Here is a 17,317-nt window from a genome sequence, read left to right as displayed (position 1 = left end):
TCTATATTATAGATTGTTCTTTAGCAAAGTCCATGGACGTTTTATAGTAAAATTTAATACCTTTAGGAAAAACAATAAATTTAATAAAGAAACACAAACAAATTGCATTAGATATTTCAAATCATTTACCTGTTTATTTTGTTGTTCAAACAACGAAATTCTCCCGTTTTGTATTTTCTTGCATACAAAAACAATATTTCCAGTTTGCAACACTTGCATACATATTTACATACATATGTTTGTATGTTCAAACATACCAGCAACTCTTTTTTCTTTAACTTTCATTCTTTTTCACGCCTTTTCCTCTCAAACTTTTTTCAAACAAATTTGTTTCTTTCCAAAATCTTCCACCTCTCCCTTAAATAAACACAAACTCATCACTTAACAAAACGAATAACCCGAAAAAAAAGATAATAAACGACCGGCGCTCGGCCTAACACTATTGCATTGAAGTTTTTGCAAATTTTAAAACCCTATTTTTTAAAACTAATAATTTAACACTATTTTATAAACATTTTTCCATAACGGTATTTATAAACAATTTTCAACAAAAATATTTAAATATTAACAATTAATTAACACTTTAGATTAATTTAAACAGGACTATTAACATTAAACAACCGAACACTTTAGAAATTTTTTGCAACTAAAGCAAACAAATGGTAATAGAAATTGTCATTGTTGTTGTTATTATTAGAACTCCATGAAAAGAGCAAATATGTATGTATCTAGTAACAATAACAACAACTGCATTAAGTGATGGATACTCTTTGTTATTGTTATATTTCATTAGTTTTCTTAAAATTTCTAAAGTGTTCGGTTGTTTCGGGTTAATGCTACTGTTTAAATTAAACTAAAACGTTAATAAATTGATAACAATAAAATATTTTTGTTGAAAATTGTTTATAAATACCGTTATGACAAAATGTTTATAAAAAAGTGATAAATTATTGGTTTAAAAAAGTGTTTTAAAATTTGCCAAAAATTCAATGCAATTTTGTTAAGCCGAGCGCCGTTCGGTGGTTTTCTTTATGATTTTCGTTGTATAATATTAAACAAATGGTAATTTATATAGGTATGTAAAAATATTTTTTAAATAATTGAAAAAAGTGTTAGAAAATAAGACTGTGCAATTTGCGAAATTTGTTAGGGCAATTGTTAGAAGGTGGTCGTTGTTTCTTGGTTTCCAGGACCATTCGTAAGCAGCCAAACACGAAAGAGATTGTTGTTGTGCGGGAGTGTAAGAGGGGGGGGGGCATCTATTAGCAAATCATTAATAAGTTGTTGTTTTTACATTATAACAATCATTTCAAGAAGAATTTGTTAGCAAAACGTGTTATTTTGTATCAGCTGTGAAATAAGAAGACAACTACAACAACAACAAAAATAAACGCAAGTAATCTATTTAATACCAGACATGGAAAATTGAAATTTTGAAATAGTACTAATAACAAATATACGACTTTTTTGGTTTTAAACTACCACATTTTTTACACAAGGCTATAGACAGACTATAGACTAGACTAAAGACTTGAATATAGAATACACTATAGACTAGACTATATAATAGACTATAGACTAGACTGTAGACTAGACTATAGTAAACTATGCACTAAACTATAGACTAGACTATAGACTAAAATGTAGACTAGGCTATAGACTAGACTATAGACTAGACTATAGACTAGACTATAGACTAGACTAGACTATAGACTAGACTGTAGACTAGACTGTAGACTAGACTATAGACTAGACTATAGACTAGACTATAGACTAGACTATAGACTAGACTATAGACTAGACTATAGACTATAGACTAGACTATAGACTAGACTATAGACTAGACTATAGACTAGACTATAGACTAGACTATAGACCAAACTATACACTAAACTATAGACTAGACTATAGACTAAAATGTAGACTAGGCTATAGACTAGACTATAGGCTAGACTATAGACTAGACTATAGACTAGACTATAGACTAGACTATAGACTAGACTATAGACTAGACTATAGACTAGACTATAGACTAGACTATAGACTAGACTATAGACTAGACTATAGACTAGACTGTAGACTAGACTGTAGACTAGACTATAGACTAGACTATAGACTAGACTATAGACTAGACTATAGACTAGACTATAGACTAGACTATAGACTAGACTATAGACTAGACTATAGACTAGACTATAGACTAGACTATAGACTAGACTATAGACTAGACTATAGACTAGACTATAGACTAGACTATAGACTAGACTATAGACTAGACTATAGACTAGACTATAGACTAGACTATAGACTAGACTATAGACTACACTATAGACTAGACTATATACTATACTATGTACTAGACTATAGACTGGACTATAGACTAGACTATGGACTAGACTATAGACTGGACTATAGACTAGACTATAGACTAGACTATAGACTGGACTATAGACTAGACTATAGACTTGACTATAGACTAGACTATAGACTAGACTATAGACTAGACTATAAACTAGACTATAGACTAGACTATAGACTAGACTATAGACTAGACTATAGACTAGACTATAGACTAGACTATAGACTAGACTATAGACTAGACTATAGACTAGACTATAGACTAGACTATAGACTAGACTATAGACTAGACTATAGACTAGACTATAGACTACACTATAGACTAGACAATAGACTAGACTATAGACTAGACTATATACTATACTATGGACTAGACTATAGACTGGACTATAGACTAGACTATGGACTAGACTATAGACTGGACTATAGACTGGACTATAGACTAGACTATAGACTAACTATAGACTGGACTATAGACTAGACTATAGACTTGACTATAGACTAGACTATAGACTAGACTATAGACAAGACTAAAGACTAGACTATAGACTTGCCTAGTACAAATTCGTAGTTTTGTCTATTGTGTGGACAAAGTCTGGTCCACAAACTGGAATCTTATCTGAAGACTTAATTGTTTTCTAAGTGTAAAACACCAAATAGTGCTGCCAAGTTTGTTGATAGCTTGTTATGGTTCTTATATTTGCTCTTCCTTTTTGTCTGTTAAGCCGATATAAAATTAAGAAAACTGAAATGATCAAAAAAATAAAATATTAATTTATTCGTATAAAAATTTTAATTGAAACAAACAAATTAGCCGGGATATTTGCATATTTAGTTCAGTATGTTTTGAGGTACAAAAATGAGCAAGAAAGAGAGCATGAGTAAGACACAGACATGTCTGCACTTTCAATTTTCAAGCAGAAAAGAAAACAATAATAAATATAACTAACACTACACATGACGAATTTGTATTGTTTTTTTTTTTTTTTTTGCAAATTGCCAAAATTTATAATTAGCAAAAATATCAAGAAATAAATAAAAGACAAATAAATAATAGTACATTAAATGAAAAAATAATAAAAATCAACAAAAGAAACAATAAATAAATAGACATGCATGAAAGCAAGAAATAATATAAATAAAGCAACATGTGGGCAAGGCGCCAAAAATTTCAAATATTCAAAATTTTGTTTTAATTCGAATGCAAACTGTACATTGCAGTTATGACTACACTGAGAGAATTGTTTAAGGCAAATAAGACATAACTATTTCAATATTCTATAATAATGAAATGATTTATTAGGCTAATAAAAATATATTATTGATAAAGTTGTTTTTGTTAAAAAAGTATATATAATAAAACGGTCAATTTAAAAAAGTCGCATTGTTAAAATATAACAAACAGATATGCAATAAAAACAGTAGTACCGGTAACTGTCAAATGAAATGTTGAAATTTGTATTAGTGACAATATATCATATGAGTGTGAAATACTCACATCATATTTGCAAACTTTTAATAACAACAAAAGCCAAACCCCAAATGTCATTTGAGCCAAAGTCATAAATTCAGTTAAAAAGGTGTTTTTTTTTATAACACTTTGAACGAAATACAAATTGCATACAAAACAACAACAAAAACAAAAAAGTAATTAAAAACAATTGTTATTATGGGTTTGTATTTATTTCATTATTTTTTGTTAATTTTGGTTTATTAAATTACATAATTTGTTTTTTGGGAGGGGAGGGTTTTAACTGCTATTTTTATGTCACTAATTTGAGTCATTGAACCATTAATAACTGTCAGTCGTGTTGTTATAAATCAAAATATTTGGTTTTGTTTTTTTGACAAGCTGTCTTATTATGTTTTGAGTTTTTTTTAGATTATTTCGTATTATTTTCATTAAAATAATTAGACAAAAAGGTCATACGGTGCATTTTCGTTGGATTTTGAATGTTGATGTTAATTCATCACATTATTTCGAAATAATTCATTAAGAATGCAAATTGCTAATCTGGCTTTTATGACTTAAAAATATAATTTCGAATATAAATTAGAATTTGTACTTGGCATTTTGTCGAAAATTAACTTTTTGTATCATTTACACAAATCCATAAGAGTGTTGACAGCTTTAACAGACATATGTATGTGTTGACATTTTGATCTACTGTGTGAAAAGACGACTTGTGAAGTTGTTTTATCCATTCTAATTAAATTTGTTATTGTTTTAAAGAAATTTTATGAAAAAAGAATTTTAATTATATGGGATATATAATCTGGACTATAGTCTTGTCTATAGTCTGGAATATAGTTTGGACTACATTCTTGTCTATAGTCTGGACTATAGTCTTGTCTATAGTCTGGAATAAAATCTTATCTATAGTCTGGACTATAATATCATCTATAGTCTGGACTATAATGTTATCTATAGTCAGACTACAGTCTTGTCTATAGTCTGGACTATAGTCTATGTAGTCTAGTACACAGTCTAGTCCAATGACTAGTTTATAGACTAGTGTATAGTTTAGTCCATAGTCTAGTGACTATGGACTAGACTCTTGTCCATTGTCCATAATCGAGTTCATAGACAAGCTTATAGTCTGGACTATAGTCTGGACTAAAGTCTTGTCTATAGTCTGGTCTATAGTCTTGTCTGTAGTCTGGACTATAGTCTTGTCTATAGTCTGGACTATAGACTTGTCTATAGTCTGGACTATAGTCTTGTTTATAGTCTGGACTATAGTCTTGTTTATAGTCTTTACTATAGTCTGGAATATAACCTTGTCTATAGTATGGGCTATAGTCTTAACTATAAAGTCTTGTCTATAGTCTGGAGTATAGTCTTATCTATAGTATGGACTATAGTCTTAACTATAGTCTGGACTAAAGTCTTGTCTATGGACTCGACTATAGTCTGCACTACATATAGTCATGTCTATAATCTTGTGTACATTCTTGTCAATAGTCTTATCTACAGTCTTGTCTATAGTCTTGCCTATAGTGTTGACGATAGTCTGTAATATAGTCTGGACTAAAGTATTGTCAATAGTATTGTCTATAGTTTTGTCTATTGTCTTGTTTATAGTCTGGTTTATAGTTTGTACTGCAGTTTTGTATAAACAATATTATCAAAATCACACTCCTACTTCATAATAAAATCACAATTTTCCGCCAGATTTTTATTTTTTTCCTCTAACTACTGCATCTGATATCAATTCTGTAATAACTGATTAAAAGAAAATATTAAATTATAAATTAAATTAAAACGTTACAATTCTTTTAATAGCATTGTGGAAAATTTTTATGGAAAATTTTCAAAACGGACAAAAAATTGCAACTGCAACAACAACTATAAAACGTTATCAATTATTATTTAAAAAATAAAGAAAATAAAATTTTAATTTAAATTACTGACCATTTTTTTAAAGCGCCACAAAGCCTAAGTTTAAAAAAAAAACCATAAGAAATTGCAACCATTTGCATGCAACATCAGTACAGACTATTTATAGAAACTGTAACCAATCTTTTACAAGTCCAACGACCTCCAATCAACCAAACAACCGACCAACGAAACCAACAATCATCATGAAAAGCGAGAAACATCATGCATTACAAATTGTATAACAAAACCACAAACAGAAATGCAACATCATCATGAGCATTTCATCATAATAATGTAATTGCATGATTTAAAATTCGACTGACTGACTGACTGAAAGACAGTTAGTATGTAAGTCGGTTGTTTGCATTAACTGACACACATCATCTGCTGCAAAGAAAAAACACATGATCAATGAAAGATTTTCGATGGTTGATGGAATGAATGAATGAACGAATGAATGATAACAACAACAATAAATGCTTAAAACCTGACCTCCATAGTCCATAGTCGTCTCCCTTACTTACGACACTTGTTCATAAATTACATGTTTAAACATTATAATCAATTTTGTTTTTGTTTTTCAAAAACAAACTTTATTACTTTGTTTTGAGCTTAAAAATAAATAAAAACAAAGTCTTGCGATTTGCCTGAATGAATCGCTTTTGGTTTTATTCTTTTCAAAACCTCCTTCCAGGGCCTTCTTCGAGTTAAAATGTGTGTTCTTATCACGTGCTTAAGTCATCTTTATATATAATTCTTTTATTGTTGTTGTTTTTAATGTTTACTGCAATTAAATAACTTTTCTCTGTAGTTTTCCATCATCATCTGTTGTTGTCTTTTATTGTTTTTTATTGTTGTTGTTTTCTTGTATTTTTTACAATATCGATAATAAATGCATGTGGAAATGATGATGAAATACACTTGAAAATATTGCAATTATAAAAGAATTTAAAGAAAAATCAATAACATTGAGGGTTTTGAAATTATTTATGTGTTTGTTAACTCTACATTCGCAAAATTTTCGAAAAATTTTTTCCCGACTGATATATGTATGTATTTGCAGAATTGCCCTATAGTCTGGTATATTGGCTGGATTATAGTCGGGAATATATTCTGGTTTATAAATTTTACTATAGAATGAACTATATTCTGAACTTTAAACTATAGACTGGACTATAGTTTGAACTTAAATAGACTGGAATATAGTCTGGACTATAAACTGGACTATAGTATGGACTATAGACTGGTCTATAGAATATAGTCTGGACTGTAGAATATAGTCTGGACTATAGTCTGAACTATAGACTGGACTATAATTTGGACAATAGTCTGTACTATAGATTGAACTATAGTATAGACTGGACTCCGAACTGCACTTCAGTCCGGCCTGTAGACTGGATTATAGACTGAACTATAGACAGGACTATAGACTGGACTATAGTCCGGAGTAGAGTAGTAGTTGAGTAGACTATAGAGCAGACTATAGTCCAGGCTGTATTATAGACTGGACTATCGTTTTGGCTATAGACTGGGCTGTAGAATGAATTATAGTGTGGAATATAGACTGGGCTGTAAAGTAAATTATAGATTAGACTATAGTCTGCACTATAGAGTTGACTATAGTCTGGACTATAGAGTTGACTATAGTCTGGCCTATAGAGTAGACTATAGTCTGAACTATAGAGTAGACTATTGTCTGGACAATAAAGTAGAATATAGTCTGGACTATAGACTAGACTATAGTCTGGACTATAGACTAGACTATAGTCTGGACTATAGACTAGACTATAGTCTGGACTATAGACTAGACTATAGTCTGGACTATAAACTAGACTATAGTCTGGACTATAGACTAGACTATAGTCTGGACTATAGACTAGACTATAGTCTGGACTATAGACTAGACTATAGTCTGGACTATAGACTAGACTATAGTCTGGACTATAGACTAGACTATAGTCTGGACTATAGACTAGACTATAGTCTGGACTACAGAGTAGACTTTAGTCTGGACTATAGACTGGACTATAGTGTGGACTATAGAGTAGACTATAGTCTGGACTATAGAGTAGACTATAGTCTGGACTATAGAGTAGACTATAGTCTGGACTAGACTATAGAGTAGACTATAGTCTGGATTATAGAGTAGACTATAGTCTGGACTATAGAGTAGACTATAGTCTGGACTATAGAGTAGACTATAGTCTGGACTATAGAGTAGACTATAGTCTGGACTATAGAGTAGACTATAGTCTGGACTATAGAGTAGACTATAGTCTGGACTATAGACTAGACTATAGTCTGGACTATAGACTAGACTATAGTCTGGACTACAGAGTAGACTTTAGTCTGGACTATAGTCTGGACTATAGAGTAGACTATAGTCTGGACTATAGTGTAGACTATAGTCTGGACTATAGAGTAGACTATAGTCTGGACTATAGTGTAGACTATAGTCTGGACTATAGAGTAGACTATAGTCTGGACTATAGAGTAGACTATAGTCTGGACTATAGAGTAGACTATAGTCTGGACTATAGAGTAGACTATAGTCTGGACTATAGACTAGACTATAGTCTGGACTATAGAGTAGACTATAGTCTGGACTATAGAGTAGACTATAGTCTGGACTATAGAGTAGACTATAGTCTGGACTATAGAGTAGACTATAGTCTGGACTATAGAGTAGACTATAGTCTGGACTATAGAGTAGACTATAGTCTGAACTATAGAGTAGACTATAGTCTGGACTATAGAGTAGACTATAGTCTGGACTATAGAGTAGACTATAGTCTGGACTATAGAGTAGACTATAGTCTGGACTATAGAGTAGACTATAGTCTGGACTATAGAGTAGACTATAGTCTGGACTATAGAGTAGACTATAGTCTGGACTATAGAGTAGACTATAGTCTGGACTATAGAGTAGACTATAGTCTGGACTATAGAGTAGACTATAGTCTGGACTATAGAGTAGACTATAGTCTGGACTATATAGAAGACTCTAGTCTTGACTGTAGACTATGGACTGGACTATAGTGTGGACTATAGAGTAGAAAATAGTCTGGACTATATAGTAGACTATATACTGGACTACAGAGTAGACTATAATCAGAAGTATGGAATAGACTACTGTCAGGAGTATTCAATAGGCTATAGTCTGAATATAGATTAAACTATATTCTCCTTTAAAGAATAGTCCAAACTGAGCACTATAGTCAGATCTATAGACTGGAGTGCATAAGGACTGGAATATGGGAATATGGTCCATTTTGTCAAATGTCTGGTTTAAAGTCTTTAGTCAAATGTCTGGTTTAACTATATTTTCTTTAAGTGTAGTTAAGTTTTGCGAAAATAAAATGTTTAAATGGCCTTTGAGCTCTGTAACAGTTAATGATTTATGCATTTATTAAGAAAAAGAATGGAACTACAATATTATTTGTCTTGTTTGTTGTAAATTTTTAAAATTAATGTATTTTTTTATAAAAAAAAAAATAACAGATTATTTTTCAGAGTTTCTTTTAAACAACTAGTAAAGACCAGGGAAGTGGTAAAAATAATAATTGCAAAAATATTAATATTAAGAAAAAATCTAAGCAAACAAGAAGGTATTTTTTGTTAGAAGCTAAAAAAATAGAAAAAAATTATAAAAGTTATTTAAAATAATTATTTCTATTTACATAAATATTACTTTGTTACTAGATATATTGCAATTAGATACTCCATTCTAAACAATATGTTTAAATGATCTTAAAGCAAAACAGAAAAGTTTAACAAACTGAACTAAAAACTTAAAAAAAAAACTTAAAAACAAAATTATTTAAAAAGATAATATTTGACACCAATTATTATAAATTATGAGTAATTTCTTATAAAAGAGATTAGTTTTTTAATAAAAAGATTAATAAAAAAAATTGGAATTTTTATGTTTTTTGTTAAATTAATGACTCAATAATACATGAACAAGCAATTGAGAATGATTAAAACAAAGTTATCATATCAGATCTCTGAAATCTGAAGTGGGTCAAAAATATTTCATTTTTTTGATAATAAATTTATAATGTTAAATAAAACAACTTTAAGCAATAATGTTGACATTAATATATTGAGGTCTATAAACGAACACGATCGAAAAGTGATTAATTAAAGGGGTTAAAAATAAATAACAATTTGAATTTATTAAAAGGAAGTTGGGATTTAAGGTAAAATAACCTAAGTCTTAAATAGACAAATATACTTACAAAATATTTCTAAGATTTCTAGTTAATAAACTATTAAAAATTCAAATAGTTTGTCTCCAGATTTAAAAGTAAATTTAAAAATTTTATTTAAATAATTAATTTGTAAACTTACTCGCTGTAACCGTGACATTGACATAGAAAACCTTTAAAAACAAATAAGACAAATAGACAGTTCAAAAATCAACTTTATTGACTTTATAAGCAAAAAAAAACAAACAAAAAAAAAAACAAACATTTTTATAAAACCGGATGATAAAACCATGACAAAGGAAAATTTTTTAAAAGTACTTGAGTAATTAAAATTTATGCTACCAAAACTCATTGCTTAATAATTATAATTATAAGCAATTTTTTTATAATATTACCTTTAAAATATTTACTCTAAAAGTTTTTTTTTAATAATTTGTTTAAAATAACTTAATTATTTTTTGGGACAAAATTGTGCATCATTTGAAATTAATCACGTATTACATGGACTTGTATAGTCTGGACTTTATAGTATTATATATAGTCTGGACCATAGTGTTGTCTATAGTCGAGACTATCTATAGTCCTGAATTTAGTCTTGTCTACAATATGGAATAAGTCTTGTTAACAGTCTGAACCATAGTCTTGTCTATAATCTAGACTATAGTCTTGTCTATAGTCTTGTTTATAGTCTGGACTATAGTCTTGTTTATAGTCTGGCCTATAGTCTTGTCTATAGTCTGGACTATAGTCTTGCCTATAGTCTGGACTTTAGTCTTGTCTGTAGTCTAGACAATAGTCTTGTATATAGTCTGGACTAATTGTGTTGTCTATAGTCTAGACAATAGTCTTGCCTATAGTCTTGTCTATAGTCTGGAATATAGTCTTATCTATAGTCTGTACTTTAGACTTTTCTATAGTCTATACTATAGTCTTGTCTATAGTCTGGACTTAAGTGTTGTCTATAGTCTAGACTATTGTCATGTCTATAATCTGAACTATAGTCTTGTCTATAGTCTGGACTATAGTTTTGTCTATAGTCTAGACAATAGTATTGTCTATAGTCTGGACTTTAGTCTTGTCTATAGTCTAGACAATAGTCTTGTCTATAGTCTGCACTATAGTCTGGTCTATAGTCTGGATTTTAGACTTGTCTATAGTCTGGAATATAGTCTCGTCTGTAGTCTGGACTATAGACTTTACTATTACCTGGAAGATAGTCTAGATAGATAGACTATAGAAAAGACTTTAGTCTGGGCTATTCTTATCTATATTCTGGACTATGGTCTTATTTATAGTCTCGACTATAGTATTGTATATAGTCTGGACTGCAGCTTTGTTTATAGTCTGGACTTTAGTCTTTTCTACAGTGTGGATTATAGACTTCTGTATTATCTTGCCTATAGTCTGGACTGTATTCAAGTCCAACGTCTGGATTATATTTGTGTCTACTGTCTAGTCGTGTCTATAGTCTGGACTTTAGTTTTTTTATAGTCTGGGCTATAATTTGGACTATAGTCTTATCTATATTCTGGACTATGGTCTTATCTAAAGTCTGGGCTGTAGTCTTGTCTATAGTCTGAACTATAGCCTTCTGTATAGTCTTTTCTACAGTCTGAAATATATTATTGTCTATACCTAGAATATAGTCTTGTCTATAGTCTGTACTATTGCCTTGTTTATAGTTTGTACTGTAGTCATATCTTTAGTCTTGTCTGGACCCTATTGTTATCTATAGTCTAGACCATAGTCTTGTCTACAGTCCGCACTATAGCATTACCTATTTTTTGGACTAAGATTTTGTCTTTATTCTGGATTATTGTCTTGCCTTTAGTCTTTACTATGTTCTTGACTACAATCAATGCACTGGACTATAGTCTGGAATATAGTTTCGTATTAAAAAATTCTACTGTCAAGTCAACATTTTCAAATTTTGTTAACCCTCTACTTCCTGGTCTGCAATGTCAGCTGTTGAAGTAATCAGCTAAGTGTGAAAGCAACAAGCAACACTGCTCAATAACTAGCAAGTTTTTAAAGTTACCAACTGCTTTTTTTTCACATTTTTAATAAACTACCGCTATAAAACCAAAACACCTAGACATAATTAAAAATATTTAATTATAAGTTTTGATTTAGTTTTAAATAATAAAATAATTTAAAATGGAACCAGTATTTAAATAAAAACGTGAAGCTTTAACATCAACAGAAAAAAAAAAGAGATTTGTTGTCATGATTACAGTTTCATTTTAATTGTTTATATTTTTTGCAAACAAAAAAAATAAAAACATTTCATGCATAAAGAGTTGTCATTTATAATACATGATGATTATTATGATTATAACATTGTTTTATTTAATTGTGTATAAATTCAAAAAGCACGTGCTTTTTTGCACAATTATTGAGTCAGTTTTTATTTTATTTTGTTTGTTTTCTATTTTAATTACTTGCAAAATAGTGTCAAAGTTGAATAAATTAGCAAATATGGGATTTTATTTATTTTTTTATAAGTGAATGTAGTCATTAAATATTTTAGTTAATATTATTTTTATTATTATGGGATCATAAGTTATAAACTGACATTTTAATGTATTCAGACAAATTAAGACAAATTATAACAGTTTGAGATTATTTTTAGTGAAAGAGAACTTGATAATATAGAGAAATATGTTAGGAATTTTTACTTTCAAAATTTCAGTTCTATTTATGAGATAATCTGTTTCTAAAAATATTTTTATGATTCTTTAATTATATGATGAACTGGTTTTTAGTTCATAAATTTTAGAATGTGTTGAATCAGCTGTGAAATGGAAAGCAAATATTCTAGTAGTACTTTTAATAAAAATGTACTTTTTAATAACTACTACAGATAAATCAATGGACTAGGCTATTAGCTAGTGTTTCGACTAACATGTTGTACAGTCTTGTCTCTATTGTGTAGTCTAAGTCTAAGAGTATATTGTATAGCATATGGACTAGTCAAATTGTTAGAACTATAGTCTTGTCTTTATTCTTAAATATAGTTTAAGTAGTCTATAGTCTGAACTAGAAAATTCTATAATCTTGGGATATAGTCTGGATTATAGACTTGACCGTAGTTTAGACTATAGTTTTATATATAGTTTGGACTATAGTATTGTCAATAGTCTAGTTTGGATTAAGGTCGTATCTCTAGTCTGACTTATAGTCTTGTCTATAGTCTAAATTATAGTCTGGATTAATGTCTTGTCTTTGCTTTTATCCTGGACTACAGTTTTATCTATAGTCTGGACTATAGTATTGTCTGTAGTCTGGACTATAGTGTTGTCTATCGTCTGGACTATAGTTTTGTCTATAGTCTAGACTATAGTATTGTCTATAGTCTGGACTATAGTATTGTCTATAGTCTGGACTATAGTATTGTCTACAGTCTAGACTATAGTCTGCAATATGGTATTATCTCTAGACTGGCATATAGCCTTACAGTCTGAGTATTGTATATAGTCTGGACTATAGTATTGTCTATAGTTTGGACTATAGTCTTGTCTATAGTCTGGACTATAGTCTTGTCTATAGTCTGGACTATAGTATTGTCTATAGTCTGGACTATAGTCTTGTCTATAATCTGGACTATAGTATTGTCTATAGTCTGGACTATAGTATTGTCTATAGTCTGAACCATAGTATAGTCTATAGTCTGGATTATAGTATTGTCTCTAGTCTGAACTATAGTAATGTCTGTAGTCTGGACTATAGTATTGTCTATAGTCTGGACTATAGTATTGTCTATAGTCTGGACTATAGTATTGTCTATAGTCTGGAATATAGTATTGTCTGTAGTATGGACTATAGTATTGTCTGTAGTTCGGACTATAGTATTGTCTATAGTCTGGACTATAGTATTGTCTGCAATCTAAACTATAGTCTGTCTATAGCCTTCTTTAGAGTCTGATCTATAATCTTATCTGTAGTCCATACTAAAGTATGGATAATTGTTTTGTCTATGTCTATAGCCTGGACTATAGTTTCATAAATAGCCTGTACTATAGTATTGTCTATAGTCTGGACTATAGTTTGGACTATGGTGTTATCTCTAGTCTGTCCAATAGCACAGTTTATAGTCTGTCCTATAGCCTTGTCTATAGTCCAAACTATAGTCTGGATTATTGTCTTGTCAATGTCTATATTTTGGACATTTGGATTGTTTATATTTTGTCTATATTGTGGACTGTAAACTTGCTTTTATTTGGACTATAGTTTTGTCTATAGTCTGGACTACAGTTTTGTCTATATTGCGACTGTTGTCTTGCTAAAGTCTGAACTATAGTTTTGCTTATAGTCTAGACTAGAGTCTTGCATATAGTCTAAACCAGAGAAGCTCAATATGGCCGTGTCATAGCACGCGTGATAGGGTAAGAAAATTCTGCTGACGCTAAGTTGATACACATACACTATAGGTTTAATTCTTCTTCTTTTTATAATGAGCAATATCAGTTGGTTTGCTCTCAACTTGAAAAACAAAATCAAATCAGTTGCTGATCAGCACTTGTCGAAGCAAGGTCTGTGCGCGACGTTTTTAAAATACACACAGAAATACAACAACAAAATTTTGAGAAAGCCGAATGAATGTAGGAGAACATGAGAGAACAGTTGATAGTTTTTTTATATATAGACCTTGCTATACGCTGGCTGTCAAAATCCATAATAAATATTTGACAGTTAGCATATACTTTATAGTTTGTAGTCATTTTATTAGTATACTTTTATTTTGAATTGAATTCTGTTCTCTGCTGCTTTACCAACACAAATAAAACTATGGTAGTATGTGTTTGAGCACCACTGGTCTAAACTATAGCTTTGTCAATAGTCTGAATTATAGTTTCGTTTATAGTCTGTATTACAGTGTTGTCTTCTAAAGCAGTAAAAAACTGTTGTCAACACTGATTAAACGTCAAAGTGAACGTCATAATAATAAATTCTATAAATGTTTTTACAAATTCTTAATCATCAAACCAATAGTTATTAAATCGTATAATGTCGGCCCTTATCTTTTATTTATTTTCAACAGTAGCTAACTTTTAAAATCCTAAAAATTTACATCATGTTTTCGGTTTACAAAAAAATCTACATAATATAAACAAATTAAAAATTTTAGCATAAATTTAGAAAAAAAAATTAACTATTTTTAAATAGCAAACCACTTGTAAACTACTTAAAACTTTTGAAACCTCTAAATTAAAATAATTTTTAAGACGTAGTTAACGAATGTTTAATAAAAGAATTTAAATTTCAACGCAAAATAAAATATTAATTAAAATCATAATATAAAGTTTATTTTTAGATATTTTATTTAATTTAGTGCTCTGGGGACAAATTTAAACAAATTTATTTTGTGTTTTTTTTATGAAAATATATTTAAAAACAATAAACAACAAATTAAACAAATTGTTGGCAACACACCATGAAAAGCCATATGTTGAGGGTTTGTTTATGTTTGCATATAGAGTTGCCAGAAGTTAGGAAAACAGGAAATAATTTCTACTTAACAAAAATAAAAATAAAACTATTTCAAATTTGTTATTCATAACTGCTTGGTTATTGACAAATTTAATAAAATATAATTATGTCATAAAATTAATGGATCAGTGACTAAAATGATATTTTTTTAAAAGTCATATTATTGTGAATGAGTTATTAATGACTTAACACCATCGATTTAACTTTTTTTCATTGTTGCCAAGTGTTTAAATAATTGAAAAATTACAGTAATTTTATGCAATAATCTAAACATTGAAAACAAAAATATACCTACTCATTTATATTTATTATATAAAAAGATTTACAATAGAAAATTATACCTATAAACCATTAATAAATAATGGGGTCATTAGACTAAAATTACGTCACTTCTACGTTACTAATTAATAACAAAATAATAATTTTCATAATGCTAAATACTATTACTTAATACTACTAAACAATTTACTTATTTTTTACTACGAAAAAATAGTAGTATTAAATAAATCTTAGTCATTAAGATTATTGTGAATGAACTGAATTAGCAGTAGAGGGTATAAATAATTTTTACCCCCACCAGCTGTATATTATTGGATATTAAATGAAAATATGGCAAAAAAAATTCGTGTGAAATTCTCAATAAAACAATGATGCTAGAGATAATGCCTGTAATTTTCATTTTTCCTAACATTAATTAGTATTAACTGAAAACAAAACCTTTTTTAAGAACAAATTGAATTATGACGATTAATGTGAACGTAAAACATGCATTTAAACTTAAACTAAATTGATATTTGTTAAAACAATTATGGTTCTAGGACGCTTAGAATGGGTCACACAAAAACGATTTGTAATTTTTTTTGTTGGCACGCGATTTTTTTTTAAATAATGTGTTTCCCCTGAGAAATTTACACATCGTAAGTGGGTTTTTTAAAAAATAACTTTAGTTAGTGATAGTTTGGAATTATTTTGGGTAATTTTTTAAAATTATGAGAATTAACACGAAACAATAAGTGGAATTTCATCGCAAAACTATTTTTGAAGTAATAAATTTTGTTCTCGACATTTCTTGCATTGGTTGCATGGAATGTCAAGACTAAGAAGTGAACTATGGTGAAGACTATAAAGACTGTTGTCTGGTCTGGTGGACTATAGACTGGTCTATAATCAAGAATGGACAGATCTATAGTCAAGACTATAGATTGATCTATAGTCAAGACCAAGACTGATCTATAGTCCAGACTATAGACTGATATATAGTCAAGACTATAGACTGATCCATAGTCAAGACTATAGACTGATATATAGTCAAGACTATAGATTGATCTATAGTAAAGACTATAGATTGATCTATAGTCAAGACTGTAGACTGATCTATAGACTAATCTATTGTCAAGAATATAGACTGATATATAGTCAAAACTATAGACTGCTCTATTTTCAAGACTATAGACTGAACTATAGTCAAGACTATAGAGTGATCTATAGTCAAGACTATAGATTGATCTATAGTCAAGACTGTAGATTGATCAATAAACTGATCTATTGTCAAGAATATAGACTGATATATAGTCAAAACTATAGACTGCTCTATTTTCAAGACTATAGACTGAAGTTTAGTCAAGACTATAGAGTGATCTATAGTCAATACTATAGAGTGATCTATAGTCAAGACTATAGAGTGAACTATAGTCAAGACTATAGGCTGATCTATAGTCAAAACTATAGACTGATCTATACTCAACACTATAGACTTATCTATAGTCAATACTATAGACTGATCTATAGTCATCACTATAGACTGATCTATACTCAACACTACAGACTGATCTATAGTCAACACTATAGACTGATCTATAGTCAAGACTATAGACCG

General features: G+C 29.5%; 1 protein-coding gene across 1 annotated transcript in view; it reads left to right on the top strand.

The window, feature by feature from the left end:
* Positions 1–893: 893 nt before the first annotated feature.
* The window catches only part of LOC119605381, a gene marked incomplete at its 3' end in the record, with an annotated part of 62,821 nt that continues 46,397 nt past the window's right edge, over positions 894–17,317 (top strand). Inside the window, exon 1 of the mRNA XM_037958440.1 lies at positions 894–1,075. The remainder of the gene's footprint in view (positions 1,076–17,317) is intronic.

Source organism: Lucilia sericata, unplaced genomic scaffold (genome assembly GCF_015586225.1).
Source record: "Lucilia sericata isolate MDLA Ls3-8-SP2 unplaced genomic scaffold, ASM1558622v1 Contig000479F_arrow, whole genome shotgun sequence".
NCBI classification, from domain to species: Eukaryota; Metazoa; Arthropoda; class Insecta; order Diptera; family Calliphoridae; genus Lucilia; species Lucilia sericata.
The sequence above is the reverse complement of the archived record's forward strand: the minus strand, read 5'-3'. Positions and strand labels throughout refer to the sequence as shown.